This window comes from Bos taurus, chromosome 16 (assembly GCF_002263795.3).
Source record: "Bos taurus isolate L1 Dominette 01449 registration number 42190680 breed Hereford chromosome 16, ARS-UCD2.0, whole genome shotgun sequence".
Lineage (NCBI taxonomy): Eukaryota > Metazoa > Chordata > Mammalia > Artiodactyla > Bovidae > Bos > Bos taurus.
Genome location: NC_037343.1, coordinates 57,220,627 through 57,238,881, shown reverse-complemented (window position 1 = coordinate 57,238,881; position 18,255 = coordinate 57,220,627). Strand labels below are relative to the sequence as shown.

Sequence of the window (18,255 nt, the reverse complement as noted above, 5' to 3'; positions counted from 1 at the left end):
GGTCCCATCACTGCATGGCAGATAGATGGGGAAACAGTGGAAACAGTGGCTGACTTTATTTTCCTAGGCTCCAAAATCACTGCAGATGGTGACTGCAACCATGAAATTAAAAGATGCTTACTCCTTGTGGTAAAGTTATGACCAACCTGTACAGCATATTAAAAAGCAGAGACATTACCTTGTCAACAAAGATCTGTCTAGACAAGGCTATGGTTTTTCCAGTGGTCATGTATGGATGTGAGAATTGGACTATAAAGAGGGCTGAGCGCCGAAGAATTGATGCTTTTGAACTGTGGTGTTGGAGAAGACTCTTGAGAATCCCTTGGACTGCAAGGAGACCCAACCAGTCCATCCTAAAGGAGACCAGTCCTGTGTATTCATTGGAAGGACTGATGTTGAAGCTGAAACTCCAATACTTTGGCCACCTGATGCAAAGAGCTGACTCATTTGAAAAGACCCTGATGCTGGAAAGATTAAGGGCAGGAAGAGAAGGGGACAACTGAGAATGAGATGGTTGGATGGTATCACCGACTCAATGGACATCGGTTTGGGTAAGCTCTGGGAGTTGGTGATGGACAGGGAGGCCTGGTGTGCTGTAGTTGATGAGATCGCAAAGAGTCAGATATGACTGAACGACTGAACTGAACTCAACTAGGGTCATTATAATGTTAAAATAAGTTAATGTATATAAAGGGTTTTAAATAGTGCAAATTATATGAATGTTTGCTAGTAGTAGCTTTTGTTTTCTAAAATATCACTAACATGTCCATTGACGGATGAATGGATGAAGTTGTGGTACATATGTGCAATGAAATATTACTTAGCCATAAAAAGGAATTTACCTGATTCAGTTCTAGTGAGGTGGATGAATCTAGAGCCTGTTATACAAAGTGAAGTGAGTCAGAAAAACAAATATCATTTATTAAGGCATATATGTGGAGTCTAGAAAAATGGTACTGGTGAACCCATTCACAGGGCTGGAATAGAGAGAGAGAAGGGACTTGTGGACACAGGAGGGGAGGGAGAGGGTGGAGCCAACCGAGAGAGTAGCACTGACGTATATTCACTCGCGTGTGTAAAGTAGCTAGCTAGTAGAAAGTTGCTGTATAGCACATAAGCTCAGCTTGAGAGTGTCCTGTGATAACCTAGAGGGGAGGGATGGGATGAGGGGCAGAGTGAGAGGGAGGCTTAAGAGGAAGAGGATATATGTATACTTATGGCTGATTCCTGTTGATGTATAGCAGAAGCCAGCACAACATTGTAAAGCAGTTATCCTCCAATTAAATTTTTTTTAAACCACTAGCACTGAACAGATGGTGTGCACATAATGTATAATTAATATATAATTTTTGTAATGAATGATACAGTTCTTCAGCCTTGTCCTTTCACTTGTTTGTTGCATAATTAATTAAATACTGTTTTTTGAAACCAAGGAGATACTGGAGTAAAGGGGAGAGATATTTCTAATACTTAAAACTCAATGGTAGTATGAAGACTGTATCAGTTTAAGAAAAATAGTTTTCTCGACATTAACATTTTGGATACCTATATAATTATTTCATAGTTACCATGTTGTCCTTGGGATATAATCTCCAGGCTCTTGCACATTTTCAAAAACAATGAAAACATTAGAGTGCGTGCAGCTATGGAGGAATTGGTATTTATTATTCGTCCTTCCCTTTCTCCACTGCATTTGTAGTGTTTCACAACTCAGTCTTCTCTAAAAAAGCCTTACATAATATATCTATTTTCCAGTTTATATATGCTTTTATCCAAGAGATAGGCATTCCCTCTCCGATTTAGTAAACACTATGTATAGAGCACCAAATTCCACTAAACTTGGGAAGCTAAAGCATGTATGAAAAGCCAGTCTATGTCCATTAAAATGCAGAAGGCATCTATGATAAAAATTTATTTATCACAGTGATTCTCAGACCTGACTGATCATCAGAATCACCTTGGAATCTTTTCAAAAAATGTATGTAACAGAACAGCTCTCCTCTTAGACCCCTGAGTCTGTACCTTGGGGGAGGTGGGAAAGAGAGTAAAGATTCGTATTCTGGAAAGTTCCCCAGGTCTCTATAGAAAATTATATGAACAGTCAGGTTTGGAAACAGATGATGTATGTTACCACTGAAGGTTTGTATGCATAGTAACCAGGAGGCATTAATGGTTCTCAAGCATCTGTTAAAGAGGGAATAATTATAATTATGAATACCTGATGTCTGTTAGATTTTGCTACTTCTTATGCTTCTCACGAAGAAACACTCAAAAGAATAAGATGTGGTCTTTTTTCTTTTATTCAATTTTAAAAAGCTACCTTTAATATATATTGATTTCCCAACTTTACAAACTATTTCTCATCCTAAATTCTTCAATGAACACTGAGAAGACAACATGGGATCTTTCTTTTCTTTCTTCTTTCCTTTCTTCATCTCTGTTTCTTTCCTTCCGTTTTATCTTTCCTTTCTTCTTCCTTCTAGCCGGATGGTTTATAACACTTTAAAATTTTTTCCTGACTGGAAGAGGGCCAATCTGAATGATCCTTGTCTGTCTTGGGCATGGAAGGAAAGGAGATTCTGAGCAGGGACCCTGCCTTCCAGGAAGACTGTGGCTTCCGTCTCTCCTAAGTGCCCAACTCATCCCTTAGTGTTCAGACTAGATTTGGGTGGGAAAGTAGAAAATAGAGACCAGAAGGCTGTGGAAAATGGAAGCAAACCTGTAGTTTATTTCTTCTCTAAATTATATTAAGTGTCAGTATTCCTTAACCTTAGTGTCCACTACTGTATGGACAGTTTCTATGAAAACATTTGTTGCATTAGGTATTTCATGATGAAAATGTAATGAAATCAACAAAATAATGTGGTGGGTCTCTATGGTGATATTTTAAATATTTTATTTTCCTTTTTATATGTACTGTAATGGAATTTGACCTATATTAGAATGATTCTTATAATTTCTTTTTCTCATTAAATGCTTCTTTAAAAATAGTGGTTTTCCTTCTAAAATATGCCAGTTTTGAAGAGTAGAATCACACAGATTTTTAAGCGACTTGATTATGGGTTTTGTTTTGCTTTTTTAAAAGAAATTTATTAATGTTAATTTGAGAGTGCATTCTGAATGATGCTGTTAGCCTAGTAATAATTTTCATTATTACCCCACCATGTTTTAAAGTGTCAAAAATATTTTAAGATGGGAAAAAATTTAACTTGGGTTTCTGAATGTTTATCTTTTATTTCCTATAAATTTTTATAACACTAGTAGAAGGAAAGAGAGTGAATGTTGGATAGCATTTCCTTGACTTAAACATTTTTAACAAATACTGCTTGAATTGGTTTAATATGCTGAAGTGTAGACAGTATAAAAAAAAGATTATTCTTTTCTAACTGAATAAAAATATATTTAACAATTACTTAAAGCAGTGTTAACCAAAGACAGCAACTGTTTGAGAGAAAGTGTTTCCTGCAGTTTATCCGAGGAAAAGATATGTGATTTTATATCTTACTTCCACAGTCCCACGTTAATTTCCATTGTTCTTGGAATAGTCTTCCATACTGATGTGATCCTTGTGGAGGTTTGTGCCTTCCATATCTCTTACTCTATTATATCTTAAATCCCATTTTATGCAACATTTCTTCCAAGTAAAGCTATCAGAAGTTGACATTGGCTAGTCCCAGGATGGTAGAAAAATAATTAACTGCTGAACATAGGAATAATTTGATTATGTAGAAAAGTCATTCATTATAATTGCTGTAAAGAAGCCGTGTAATTTTGTGCCTGTTTATACTAGTCTTTTTTTTTTTTTAACTGTATATAAGAAGATCAGCTTTGATGAAAATAGATTTTTTGTTTGAACTGTGATAGCCAAGCCAAAAATGAAGACAAGGCAGAAAATAAATCATTTGTTTTTAATGACAGAGTATGTACATATTGTTGAGAATTGAATAGGTAGTTAGTTATGTTTGTATTTGTCTTCAAGATCTTTGATTCTAATGAAAATAGGAAGCTTTAGGGATAGATTTTGTATAGAAAGTCAATCTGACTTTAAGTATCTCAATTAAAAAAGATGATTTAGTATCTGAATCGGTAGTGGCAATGGAATCATCTGTTTGAAATTAGTTTCTAATAAAAGTCTCAGTATAAATTTAGCCAAGGGCAGGAATTTTAAAAGTGTGAGTAAAATATTTAGGCTATCCAGAAATTGTGACATTACCTGATCTTAACAGTTAGGGACTTTCTAATTATTTAGTCTCATATATTGAGTTTTTCTAAAATTTTGCCAGATTTCTTATATGTAGCTGACAGGTATGAAGACATGCCAATTTGGCATTCTACTTATGAATTGCTGTAGAAATTCCGATAATATAGGCTATTGCTATGATTTACTATATCATAGAAAATGTTGGATCAATTTTTAAGTTTTATTAAGCACAGTTCTATTCTTTGGCATTTTGTAAATTTAAAATCAAATTTATTCACATATAAAGTTTTAACCATTAAAACTGGAGTCTTACAAATGTAAAATAAGTTTCGGTATGTAATCTCAGCACAAATATGATCTCATTTTCTTTTCAGTGCATCTTGAATCCATCATCCATTTCTACTCCTACTACTCTTCCACTTATCACTAGTTCAAGTTTTCATCATTCCCTGCAATTAGCTCTCAGTAGTACCTGTGCTGCTTGAAATCCTTCAGTAGTGTCCCAGTGGTTATAAAATAAAATCTAAGCTTGATGTGATGTCTAACAACACCCTCCTTCTTCAGACTTCCCACCTACCTTTCCAGTATGGTCACCTACCACTTGCATAGGCATATTTTATACTTCAGCAACACCAAATTGCTTATAAATCCTCCAACACTTCTGATGGGTTTTTACGTTTATTTCTCTGCATTTAACCTTTGTGCCTTTGACCTTGCAGTTCACTGAGCCCAGTTATTCTTTCATATACCTCTTTTTATTCCATCTTATAATGTCATTAGACTGGAGGTCCTTTTACTAAAGTGCTGGGTTTTGTAATCACAAAAGTAGTGGAGTGATAACTGCCTAGCCCTACCTTTTGCCCATTGGTGAAATGATTTATATCATATTTAATATCCTTCAGGCTTTTTGAACATTTGATGACAGAGAGCTTATGATTCACAAGGAAGTCTATTATATTTTTCCTTAACTCAAAATCTTACCAAGTTGACTTTGGTAAAACTTGGTAAAAGAGCAACTTTGGTAAAAGAACAGCTCTTTTTTCCCCATCACCTCATAAACAGTAAATATCTCTAAGTGTGTAATGTTCAAGAACTTGTGGCTCTGCTTATAGCAAAGATCAGCATTTTCTGTATTAATTTTCGTTGTGCTAACTTGCTCTTTACTTCCGACTTACTTGAATCCTCTGGGGGTATAATGTTACTTGAATTTGTAGACAGTTCAAAACTGCTGATTTCATGTGCTACTTACACTTTCATGAACTAGTTTAAAATATGGGAATAGGAGACTGAAAAGAGAAGAATAAGGCAATTACTAGTATACATAAACTACACTAGTATTTTACATATTCAGTTTCCCATTACATTTTACTTATTTTAAATTCTTATAGATTTCCACTTGTGAAGTGAACTTAAAACTAACTAAATTTCTGTGAGCCACTAGTGTAATTCAAATACCAGTATGGAATATATCTTTCAACCAAATAAATGTATATAATATGGGTAAAAAATATTACCAATAACCTTTACATGTATAATCATTCTTATTGAACTCAAAAGCTTCCATAGGTTAAAAAAGTCTTGTCCTGTTTATCTTGGTATTACGTTGGCCTTACACTCAGTAAATGAAAAGAGACAGACAAACAAGTAAATCTTTCCTCTCTACTCCCCTCTCCCCAGCCCCCTGACCAAAAATAGAAAGATGCAGATTTCTTCTTTCTCTTGAGTTCAACATGTATAGACAGTTTCTAGTATCTGTACTAGTGTTTTTCAAGGTATGGTCTACTGATCATCTACTTCAGAATTACTAATAACCTGGTGTATGTATTTAACATGCAAATTTCTAAACCCCAGACTTATTAAGCCAGAATTTGAGGGAGAGAGACCCAGGAACCTCCATTACTTGCTGTTGTTTTTTCTTATGGAATGCATAATTCTCTTTCATTTTATTAAAAAAAACCTAGAATTATAGGGAGAAACATTTTTCATTCCCTCTTTTAATCAGTCTTGTTCTCACCTGTGGAAATTTATAGAGCTCCAACAGTGTTCTCATCTGGGAAAGGGGGAAAAAGTGTTTTTAAAGTGTTTCTGACAGTGGCCACCAGATACCTCTTGTTCATCTCCCAGGAGTAAGTAGGTACATCTCACACCCTTCCAAGAGCCACATTAGGAGGCCTTCTGGGATTCCTTTGGAAGTTGGTTACTTCAGAAACTATAAAGACCAACTGTGAGGGAAGCATTGGGTATTGAGGTTCTAGTTGATCTCTCACTGCAAAAATAAAGGCTACAACATTCTTGTATTGCTTGTGGTAAATCAGAGTCTTAAAGTTGGAGTCAAAGATCTGACTCCCAAAGGCATCCTTATGTTTAATCAGCCTGGTTTGACTCGGTGTTTACCAATTTATTATGAAGGATACAACTCAGGAACAGCCAAATGGGAAAAAGGCATAGGGAAAGGCATAGGCCGGAGTGGTGGGGCAAGGGGCTTCCTCCATACCCTCTCTGGGCAAGCCTCTGAGTGCTGTGAGATACCAAGTTTTGAGCTTTGTTTCTCTTTGTTTATTTTCCTTGTAAGTATTTGTTGAATTTCACAAATTAAATTGTGTCTAATCTTTTTTGTTCCAATTATTCATCAAAGAAAAGCTGTCTTTTGGTGTCATATATTTGTCTCATTCATTTGTGCATTTAGTCTCCTCATTCCTGTTTCTTCTCACTCCCCCCCACCACCCCCACCATAGATTACTTCTGATCCCATTGTATCTTTATAATCATTTCTCTATTTTAATTCAGATGGAGTTAAACATTGCTTGTTACCTTTAATTAACCCAGAAAAGTTTCTTTCAAACTCAGTATTTGTGTGTAACTCAGCTTGTATATTTGGCCATCATTAAAAATTAGAGGAAAATTTGATAAATATATTATCTGAACATGTTCATTTTTTTAATCTTTTTCACTTCAAATACCTTTATCTAATTTAAAGATTATATTTTACCCTCACTATTAGATATGATCCTTAAAAAAAAAATCCGATTCTAATTATAGAAAAAATATAGTAGAGGAACTGATTCAAAGGTAGCTCAAAACCAAATTTAGTAGTAATTAGTTAGGAAGTCAGCCTTTAAAATAGTATAGAGGAATGGTAGACATAGTTTTTAATTGTTACTCCTCTTTCTGCTCCTTTAATGACTCTTATTTCCTCAAGTGTTTGATCTTAGGCATCCTATCTAAACTGTTATTTGTGTTCAAGGTTTTCAAGAATCTAGGATAATTCTGTTTGTCCAACCTTATTTCTGTTGTTGTTTTTGTTTTGTTTGCTTGTTTTGTAGCACAAAGCATCTATTGGGAAGGTTTCTTCATTGTCCCAGACTATTTCCATTTTTACCTCTAGACTTGTGCTGATGCTGTTCCTTAAGTGTCTATATTGCCTTGTCTTCTATATTGCCTCTGCCATTTGTCTAAATCCTTTCATCCTGTCCCAGCTCCAAACCCTGTTTTTCTATCCCTCTCCTACCCATTTCATCTCCCTGGTTTCTGGTTTCTGTGATGGTCCATACTGAAGGCACTGTTCAGTTCAGTTCAGTTCAGTCACTCAGTCGTGTCCAACTCTTTGTGACCCCATGAACCGCAGCACACCAGGCCTCCCTGTCCATCACTAACTCCCGGAGTCTACCCAGACCCGTGTCCATCGAGTCGGTGATGCCATCCAACCATCTCATCCTCTGTCGTCTCCTTCTTCTCCTGCCCTCAATCTTTCCCAACATCAGGGCCTTTTCCAATGAGTCAGCTCTTCTCATCAGGTGGCCAAAGTATTGGAGTTTCCACTTCAACATCAGTCCTTCCAATGAATACCCAGGACTGGTCTCCTTTAGGATGGACTGGTTGGGTCTCCTTGCAGTCCAAGGGACTCTCAAGAGTCTTCTCCAACACCACAGTTCAAAAGCATCTATTCTTCGGCGCTCAGCTTTCTTTATAGTCCAACTCTCAAATCCATACATGACCACTGGAAAAACCATAGCCTTAACTAGACGGACCTTTGCTGGCAAAGTAATGTCTCTGCTTTTAATATGCTGTCCAGGTTGGTCATAACTTTCCTTCCAAGGAGTAAGCATCTTTCAATTTCATGGCTGCAGTCACCATCTGTAGTGATTTTGGAGCCCCCAAAATAAAGTCTGACACTGTTTCCACTGTATCCCCATCTATTTGCCATGAACTGATGGGACCGGATGCCATGATCTTCGTTTTCTGAATGTTGAGCTTTAAGCCAACTTTCTCACTCTCCTCTTTCACCAAGAGGCTCTTTAGTTCTTCTTCACTTTCTGCCATAAAGGTGGTGTCACTGTACCAGTGAAAAAGTATATTTTTCTCCAAGGTTGTATTTCGTTAGTGTTGCCTTAGTTATATTTCTTGCTTCTAGTTTGAGAGCAAAAAGTATCAACACCAGCAACTGCCATGATAAAAGCTACTTCATTTTCTGGGGAAGTTATAGTTAAGGTAAAATTTAGTCTTAATCTGAAAAGCCTGCATTATGTTTTTAATCAGTTTTATAAGATCATAAATCTGATGCTGAAAATAATACAGTAATATACTCATATTTGAGAAAACTGCCCTTTAATTGTAAAGAAATTTAGGTTACAGTGTCTTTTTCTGTTTTCTTGGGCACACTGCACACAGCATATGGGATCTTAGTTCCCTGACCAGGGATTGAACCCTTGGCCCCTGCATTTGAAGTTCAGAGTCTTAACCACTGGACCACCTGAGAAGTCCCAGTTATAGTGTTTCAATGAGAATAACTACCACTTATTTTTTTGGTGCCTGAAATATGCAAGTTCTTTTTTGGTTAGATACGTTGCTGTGTTTTCTTTGAATCATCATAAAAATTCTCTGAAATTCTTAAGATTATCTGTTTTATACTTGAAGAAATTGAGTTTCTAGGAGGATTGACCAGTACTATGGCAGAACCAAAATGCAGGTCTAGTTCTCCTTGTCTTAAATTAACTGCTGTTTCTACTTCGTTACATGGTATCCCTAAAATAATACAGAACTCTTGAAACAGCTTTGCCAGAGTACCCTGGAGGAATTTATCCAATAGCACCGTTAGAAATGAACAGTTCCATACTCGGAAGCCCTCCTTTATGTTAATCAGCAATAAAGAGTCATTTTTCCCTGTCAGATATGCCACTGTAAGCACATTGTTCTCAGACTTTATTCAGAAGAGCTGTCTCAAGAGGTATTGATACGTGAGAGAAGTTGTCTGGTGTGGCTTGCTTGGCGAGAAGGGAGAAGACTTTGGAAAGCATTTGGAATGAAGGAAGGGTGGTGAAAATGATGTGATATTTTTGTGTATCTCAATTCTCTCTCCCTTGTACGTGTTTTTTATACCTTTTCTTGCTGAGTAAGGGTCATTTTGAGCTTCTGTGCTAAGTGTACCTTCTTAATTGTTCTTTTTCTGTTCTCTGAATCATGGTTGTTTGTTCTATAACTCATTTGAATGTATTGAAGTGTATTTAAATGAGGATTTGATGCAGTTGGAAGTTGGTATAGAAAAGGCTGGATAACAAAACGCTTCTTAATAATGAAACACAGTAAAAATGGAACCTGCAGCAACCAACCATGTGGACAAATGAAAGAATGCCTTTTGTCTACAAATTGCAGTGATCCTACATTAACATGGAGGTCTCTGTCTGGCTTAGGACAGCTGGCTAAGTCTGATCGTTCCCCTCCATACAGCCTTTAAAACCAGCACTCCTGAGTACTGCTTTCCTGGCCATTTTGTTTACTATCTCTGCTAATTAAGTGTACTAGATTATTAATAGACTGCCAGGTGAGATTACTTCTGCATCCGTCTTAACCAGTGATTGAGGTATATTACAGTTTTTAAAAATAGATTCTTTTTTGTTTGATTAAGGAAACCACAACCAGGAAGTAGAATGAACACAGAAATGTGATTTTTCTGAGGGACCACATCGGCTTAACTAATCCAGGGTTATCAGTAAAGGTCAGTCAATATTTTGGATATGAAGAAGCTATTCAGAGTTAGCTTCCATGCATCATTAAGAATTGATTGTCATTAAGAAAGTGATTTTTCCAAAATATAGTTTATGTAATCTTGTAAGTCTATAACTAAATTTCAGGAATGACTGTTTCATGGAAAAGCTTGCTACTATTAGCTTAGTACTAAATTTGAAATCTAAATTTTTAGTACTAAATTTTTCATTGTGTGTGTTCTGCAGTAAGTTGTGGGGAGGGGTATGGTAACAGGGGAAAGAACTGTGGTGGCATTTCTAATACATTGAGGTGTGGTGTATAGCACCAGGGTATGCAAGCCACTGCTGGGTTTATTTGTAACTAATTGTGTGAGAATCCTTGTTTGTGGTTCTGAAATCCCAAATCTGTTATTCTGACTGATTCTTGTATCAGACCGTTATTGAATAAGTAGTCTTATTTTTCTAGGCTCTTTAGAAGTCCTTGGTCTACAGTGTAATGAACCATTTCATGGTTTTTTACTCACTTATTTTTGCTCTGTTTCTTTGCATGATAAATTCAAATCTAGATTCAAGACCCTTCACTAAAATAGTCTGTAACTAAGAATCATGAACACAAATATTATTCAGATCTAATTCGAAAGGGAAAAGAATGCCTTTTGACTGACCCTGTCTAAACATATGTTTACACATATATTTGAGAGGTATCCCCACCACTCTTTATTTACTTTCTAGGACATCTCAGCCAAGGCCGTTGTGTATGCGTGTGAGTGTGTGTATGTCACATCTTCTTCATTCATTCATCTCTTGATGGACACTTAGGTTGCTTCCATATCTTGACTATTGTCAATAATGCTGCAGTGAACATGGCGGGGGGGGGTGGTCATATGTGTTTTTTTTGTCCTTCAGGAATATACTTAGAAGTGGAATTGCTAAATCATATGGTAATTAAATTGTTAAATTTTTTTTGAGGAACCTCTGTACTGTTTTCCATAGTAGCTGGACCAATTTACATCCCCATCAACTGTGTAGAATTGCCATCTACACAGTTGGCATCTATCACATCCTTGCCAACAATTGTTATTTGTTCTGCACTGGCTCTTACTTGTGGCAAGTGGGATCTAGTTCCCTGACCAGGATTGAACATGGGTCCCCTGTATTGGAAGAACAGAATCTTAGCCATTGGCCCACCAGGGAAGTCCTGTTATTTGCTCTCTTTTTAATAATAGCTATTCTGATAGGTATGAGGTGATATTTCACTGTGATTTTTATTTTTAGTTTCTTGATGACTAGTGTTTATATCTTTTTATGTGTCTGTTTGCCATTTTTATGCCATCTTTGGAAAAATGTAATATCAAGTATGCTGCCCATTTCTTAATCAGGTTTGGTATTTTTTTCAATGTTGAGTTATATAATATAAAGATTAGGTCTTAACAGAAAGCAAGTAAGTTGAAGGTAGGGAGGATATACGATAATCTGGTGACTCTGGTATAGGTGGTTAGGTGATTCCTCCCTGATGTGTTTGTGTTTCTATCTATACACACATATTTTTCCAAACAGACTTGAGACATGACTTTTTACTACTTGGAAATTTGAGTAATTTCTTACTGTATTAAGTTAGACTTTCAAAATGGTAAAACATCTTAAAAGAAGCCCTACCAAGAAATTATACTACTAGACCAATATATATATGTGTGCATGGCCATATTCCCAGAGAGAGAAGCATATTATACCAAATGATGTTTAAAGAATGCTAATTTTCTTGTTTGGTAGAGACAGATTCCAGTGGTAAAAATTTAGTGAGCTACTATTTTGTATTTATATTCATGATCACCTTAGGCTCTTTTATCATTAGATAAAATTTGAATTTCATACACACTTATGTCTGATGCTACTCTCACTGTGATTAATGCTACTTTTTCTTAAATCTAATCATGAAGTATAGGAGATATCTAGCACCTAGAATACCATTTCTTTGCCCTAAAAATATCTGGTACACCTTGTCTTAGAATGATAGTAAAGAATTTTCAACATTAATGGATATTTTCATTATTTATTTAGGAAACTCATTTATAAAGCTTAAGAATTTTAGATTTGAAAATGTAATAAGCCAACCAATGTAGAAGTTCTTTCAATTAGCAGTGTAATTCATTTCCTCCTGCTAGGTAAATTAGTTGTAAGAGTAGGTATTTGACTGAATCAAAAAAAGTTAAAGTGTGATGAAGGTAACATATTAAAGCAATAACCCTTTATTCTGTTAATCATACATTATGACTATATTTTTCTGTTCATAATAGTCCTTATAGTTTGGGATTAAAAAGGGACCCAGTATCATCCTACGCAAGGGTACCAGTGCGGGGGAAAGAGAGGATTTGTGTTTAACTGAGTAGTCTTGAAAGCATTCCCTATGATAGATAAACTCTAATCTCCAAGATCTTAAATTGGGTTGGCGGGGTGGCTATTAGCCTGGCACAGCCACTGCATATACTGACTATGGTATACTTCCTTCTGCCTTATTTTTGTGGCCAAGTCCTTCTCTCAGATGGTATTTTACTTGAAATTTTGTATATTATTAAAAAATATATAAATAAATATAAAATATATAATAATTTTATATAGTATTATACTTGAAATCATACTTATGGTTAGGAATCTAGGCATATGAGATTTGAGGTGTAATATCCATATATAATGTCTGAGAGCTGAGGTTCTCCCATACATATCAAATGCTCACCTAAGACCCCTTTCTCCTTCTAAGTTAATAGATTCAAGTCACGGCCAGTCATGTAATAAACTTAACAAAGCAATATGCCTAAAACCAAAAATTAACATATTCTATCAGTCTCCACGTATTGATTCATGGCTTCGCTATTTCATAATTGTGTGTATGGCTTTGAACAAGTTATTAAGTGTCTTTAAGACCATGTTTTATTCTTTTTAAATTGAAGATAAAATATTATCTCTTATCTTCCTCTGTGGAAGGTATGTGGATTAAGTGAAATATATAGTCCTTAGCACAGTAACTGGCCTGTAGTTCTCAACAATTAGTTATGTGATGATGATAGAATTTTTTTTTCATTGTCTCTATAAGATAGTAAAATGAGAAAGTGAGACAGTTGTAAAATGAGAACTTTAGAGTCTAAGAAAACAAATTTTATTAATTGTCTGTCTTGAAAATACAGTTCTAACAATTAATTCACTCAGTTTTAGATCCTTCATAGAATGCAGGGAAGGCTGACTGTTAACATTTTCATTTAAAGAGCAGGACCTCTTATTGATAGATTGTGTTTTTGTATTCATTCTCTCAGACATATTTACATATTTTTTACTAAGTCATTTCTGAAAAACCACATGCTGAAAGGAAGGTCAGGGTCAAAAGAAACTGGTTTACCAATGGCACTTATTTAAAAACCACTGGAGATCATCTTGGAGCCAGTGTTTGCCTGTATTTGTGTGGGCTCTCACATGCTACCCACATGCAGCATAGACAAAAGTCTATATTAAGGTAAGTGATCACTCTGGGCAAATTGGGAGACTGTCTTGATGAATCAGATCCAAACAAAAGTGAAATGGATATAACTCCAAAATCCAAAAGCAACAGAAACTTGATAAAAGAGAACCTCTATAAATGGGTTTTAATGGAAGAATGATTGTGCCTGTCAGGAAATCCACTACAGCTCAATAAGACAAAGCAATGAAATGTTAGCACTTTGAGTATTTTCTCTCTCTGTATATAAATCAGAGGCTACCATAGGAAAGTATATAACTGCCTTGGGATGATATGAAGGAAATATAAAAGAGTGCAAAAATTGGAGAATTGAATAATACCACTTAACAGAACATTGATGGGAGAGAGCCTCCTCAGAATCTCTGCATATCATCATATTTGCATTTCATCTCACGGGAAAGGAAGGGGATGTTCATAAGGCAACTGTGGGTCATGCTTAAACAGAAAAACTGAAAGGGCAAATTCATTTGAAAGTATTTTTCTATTAAACCCACTTATAGAGGTTCTCTTTTATCGAGTTTCTATTGTTTTGGGATCTCAGAGTTATATCCATTTCACTTTTGTTTGGATCTGATTCATCGAGAGTCTTGCAGTTTACCCAGAGTGATCATTTACCTTAACGTGAGATACTCGTCCATACTGCACATGGGCTGTAGGATCCTGAAGGAAAACCAAATTCAGCCACACAGAGTCCATGAACTCCTACCTGAGGACAAAAGCCATTTTAATTTTTTTTTTTTTTTTTAATTTATTTTGGCTGCACCTACAGCATGTGGGTTCTCAGTTCCCTGACCAGGGAAAGCCATTTTAATTTTCAAGATGCATTTTGAATAGGATGTTACCCACCCTCTCACCCCACCTCAAAGAAAGAAAAAAAATGAGGCAAAAGCCCCTAACTTTTATTTCTGTGTTTATAAGCTTGGTATGAAAAGAACCTAAAGTGTGAGTGGTCTTTTATTTGCCGTGACACTGCAGTCATACTCGAAATTAACACTCTTTGAGCAACAAGCAAACAAGATAAAAAGCAGAGGCATTACTTTGCCAACAAAGGTCCGTCTTGTCAAAGCTATGGTTTTTCCAGTGGTCATGGATGGATGTAAGAGTTGGACTATAAAGAAAGCTGAGCACCAAAGAATTGATGCTTTTGAACTGTGGTGTTGGAGATGACTCTTGAGAGTCCCTTGAACAGCAAGGAGATCCAACCAGTCTGTCCTAAAGGAAATCAGTTCTAAATATTCATTGGAAGGACTGATGCTGAAGCTGAAACTCCAATATTTTGGCCACCTGATGCGAAGAACTGACTCACTGGAAAAGACCTGATGCTGGGAAAGATTGAAGGCGGGGGGAGAAGGGGATGACAGAGGATGAGATGGTTGGATGGCATCACTGACTCAATGGACATGAGTTTGAGTAAGCTCTGGGAGTTGGTGATGGACAGGGAAGCCTGGCGTGCTGCAGTCCAAGGGTTCGCAAAGAGTTGGACATGACTGAGCGACTGAACTGAACTGAAAAAAGATATCTCTGTTTATAAAAAAGAAAACACCAAATAAGACACAAGCCTCTGTGGAAAGAATATTAAGGAATTGACAGATAAAATGAAGATTGTAATGTAGCAGATTGTTTTTATTGTTTTGTGGTTGTTTAAAGCCTAACTATCTCAAATTTTTATATACTTATTTCTTTGTATATATAGTTAATATTTGTCTTTAAAGATATATATTTGTGTATATATATATATATATATATATCTTTAAGGTAGACTATTAAATTCAGCCATCCTCCCCACTATTGTGTGTCCCCTAGGGAACTGTATTTGCAGGTACTGTACGTTGTACATAGTGATTTATCTTTGTCATTATGTCAGGTTCTTATCTGAAGGACTGAAATGAATGTTCAGTTTTAACTTAGTGAACACTGCAGTAAGAAAATTCAGTGTGTGTAGGACAGACCACTTACATTACTTGTTGCTGGTGACCTCAAGGGCAGCTCTTGTTTTGGAGGACAGATGTGATTAGTATTTCAGTGCACTTCACACTTGCTGTGTCACTAATAGTGTTCTAACGAGACTCAATTTTAAGGATCCCATGTCTGGGCATTTTTCGCCCCTAGAAAAGATCTTTGAGGAACTTTCTTTCCTTAGTTTTACAACACAGACCATAAAGTTGTTTGTGGGGAGAAAATGTTTCTGAAATTTTTAGATCCTTAATTTGGCAAGGTTGTGCTTTTAATTTAAACATCTAAAGGGTGAGTGGCAGTGTGTGTCATTTCTAACTTCTGTCTTAGGGTAGTGTTGTGATTAAGATTACTGGAATATGGTTGCTAGGTTTCCTTCCTTGAGACTGTAAATATTAGCTGCAAAGATTTGTTGGTTGGTTGGTTTAGTCACTAAGTTGTATCCAACTCTTGTGACCTCATAGACTGCCTGCCAGGCTCCTCTGTCCATGGGATTCTCTAGGCAAGAATACGGGAGTGAGTTGCCATTTCCTTCTCCAGGGGATCTTCCCAACCCAGGAATTGAACCAGGGTCTCCTGCATTGTAGGCATATTCTTTACCAACTGAGCTGTGAAGGAAGCCCCAAAGCTTTGGGTTGGGAGGGGGCGGTTACTAACTTTTTATGCCTCAGTTTCCTCTTCTATGAAATCAGAATATGGTATCTTCTACATAATATTTAGGAATAAAATTAGAAAATACATAGAAAGTATTGAGATAAGTGGGAAACTCAAGGTAAATGATTAATCAATAAATAATAAGTGTTCTGTCATCTTCAATATGGTATACATTAATTGACATAGCTAGACAACTATTTGTTTTTCATTGATCAGATATTAATTTTGCAGCATGCAAAACATATTCTCTGCATTTAAATGATTTATAACCTAGTAAACACAAAATATTTATAAACAAATAACTGTGGTATAAGCTTGAATGAAAGACATCCTTAAAAAAGAATTATCCCAGGAAATATTGGCCCTGGAGGGGAGAGATTACTTCTAATAGGGAGAATTTTAAAAGACTTTATGAGAATATTGGCTTCTGTGCTGGTCTTCATAAATACTAAAAGAGTTTCAGAAAGCTTAAGGCAGTGGAAAGACCATACCTGGACAGAAGACTGTAAACCAGCATCTGGTTACTACCACCCAGGCATTATACAGTAAGTTTTATCTGAATTCAAAATCATCACTAGAAATCTTTTTAAGTTACATACTTTTGAGGTCTGTCTGATGTCTGTTTAAAGTGAAATTGAGGTTCAGAGAGGTTAACTGATTTACCCAAGACAACACAACCAAATAAGGAGAAATAGAGTTGGAAATTGAACCCAGGTCTACCTGACTCCAAAATGCATATTCTTTCTGCTACACTGCCTTCTGTGTAGTTAGAGGAAAGTGTGAACAAAGATGTTGATGAGGGAAACTGTAATGCAAGTGTGGAACACTTTTAATAGAGTGGTACACGTAAAAAGGTGGGTGGTGGTTATGGTTTAGTCTCTAAATCGTATCTGACTCTTGCGACTCCATGGACTATAACCCTTCAGTCTCCTCTGTCCATGGAATTAGAAACTCTTTTGGGGAATGAGGCCAGAGAGGTACCAGAGTATACAGTCTAGAATAATCCAAGGAAAAGAAGTTTGGGCTCTATTCTGTAGGAATTAGTAAGCTCCTAAAGCCCAGTGTACCAGGAGATGAGCTTATCCCATGAGAATATTTTTGTAGCAGTGTATAGAATGCATTATAATGAGAGGAGATTAGAAGTAGAGAGTTCAGTTAGATTATTAAATAATTTAATCAGTATTTTTCTATATTTCCTTTTAAAAATGATAAAGTTGCCCTCACATATTATAAGCTTGTTTATTTAAAGGTATTTCAATATAATTCACTTCAAAAAAATCTTTAGAGCTGTTTTGAAGATACAGTTATTATCTCCCACCTAAAGATGATAAATGGATAGTGATAGATGACTATAAATGGCATGAAAATAATAAACATTATGGTGAAGCCACTTTCTGAAAGTGGGATAATGGACATTTATTCTCTCTATGGAAGCAATTTGGTGAGGTCCCCTGTCACCTAGGAGATAAGGAAAAACTTTTTCCAGAAGCTTCTGTCAAAATGAAGTTCTAGAAGCTGAGTTAGCTCCAGGGACTTTTGCAAAGGTTTTGAACATTAGGTAGAGCTGTTTCTGAGGTCACCAGTACCGTTGTTGTTCAATCGCTAAGTTGGGTCCAACTCTATGTAACCCCAGGACAGGAGAAGGGGATGACAAAGGATGAGACAGTTGGATGGCCTCACCAACTCAACAGACATGAGTTTGCTCATTTTCGTGTGCATTAAGTAAGTGATGCTATCTAACCGTCTCATCCTCTGCTCCCTCCTTCTCCTTTTGCCTCCAAACTTCCCAGCCTCAGGGTCTGTTCCAGTGAATCGGCTCTTCACATCAAGTGGTCAAAGTATTAGAACTTCAGCAACAGTCCTTCCAGTGAATATTCAGGATTGATTTCCTTTGGGATTGACTGGTTTGATCTCCTTTCAAGCCCAAGGGACTCTCAAGAGTCTTCTCCAGCACCACAATT

The 18,255-nt window shown here is 36.2% G+C and overlaps 1 protein-coding gene and 1 non-coding gene across 5 annotated transcripts in view; both read left to right on the top strand.

The window, feature by feature from the left end:
- The window catches only part of COP1 (COP1 E3 ubiquitin ligase), a 224,457-nt gene that overhangs the window by 187,022 nt on the left and 19,180 nt on the right, over positions 1 to 18,255 (top strand).
- On the top strand, positions 9,786 to 9,926 carry LOC112441902 (small Cajal body-specific RNA 3). The gene has a single exon (XR_003029865.1). It is a non-coding gene; the product is annotated as a small Cajal body-specific RNA 3 (non-coding RNA).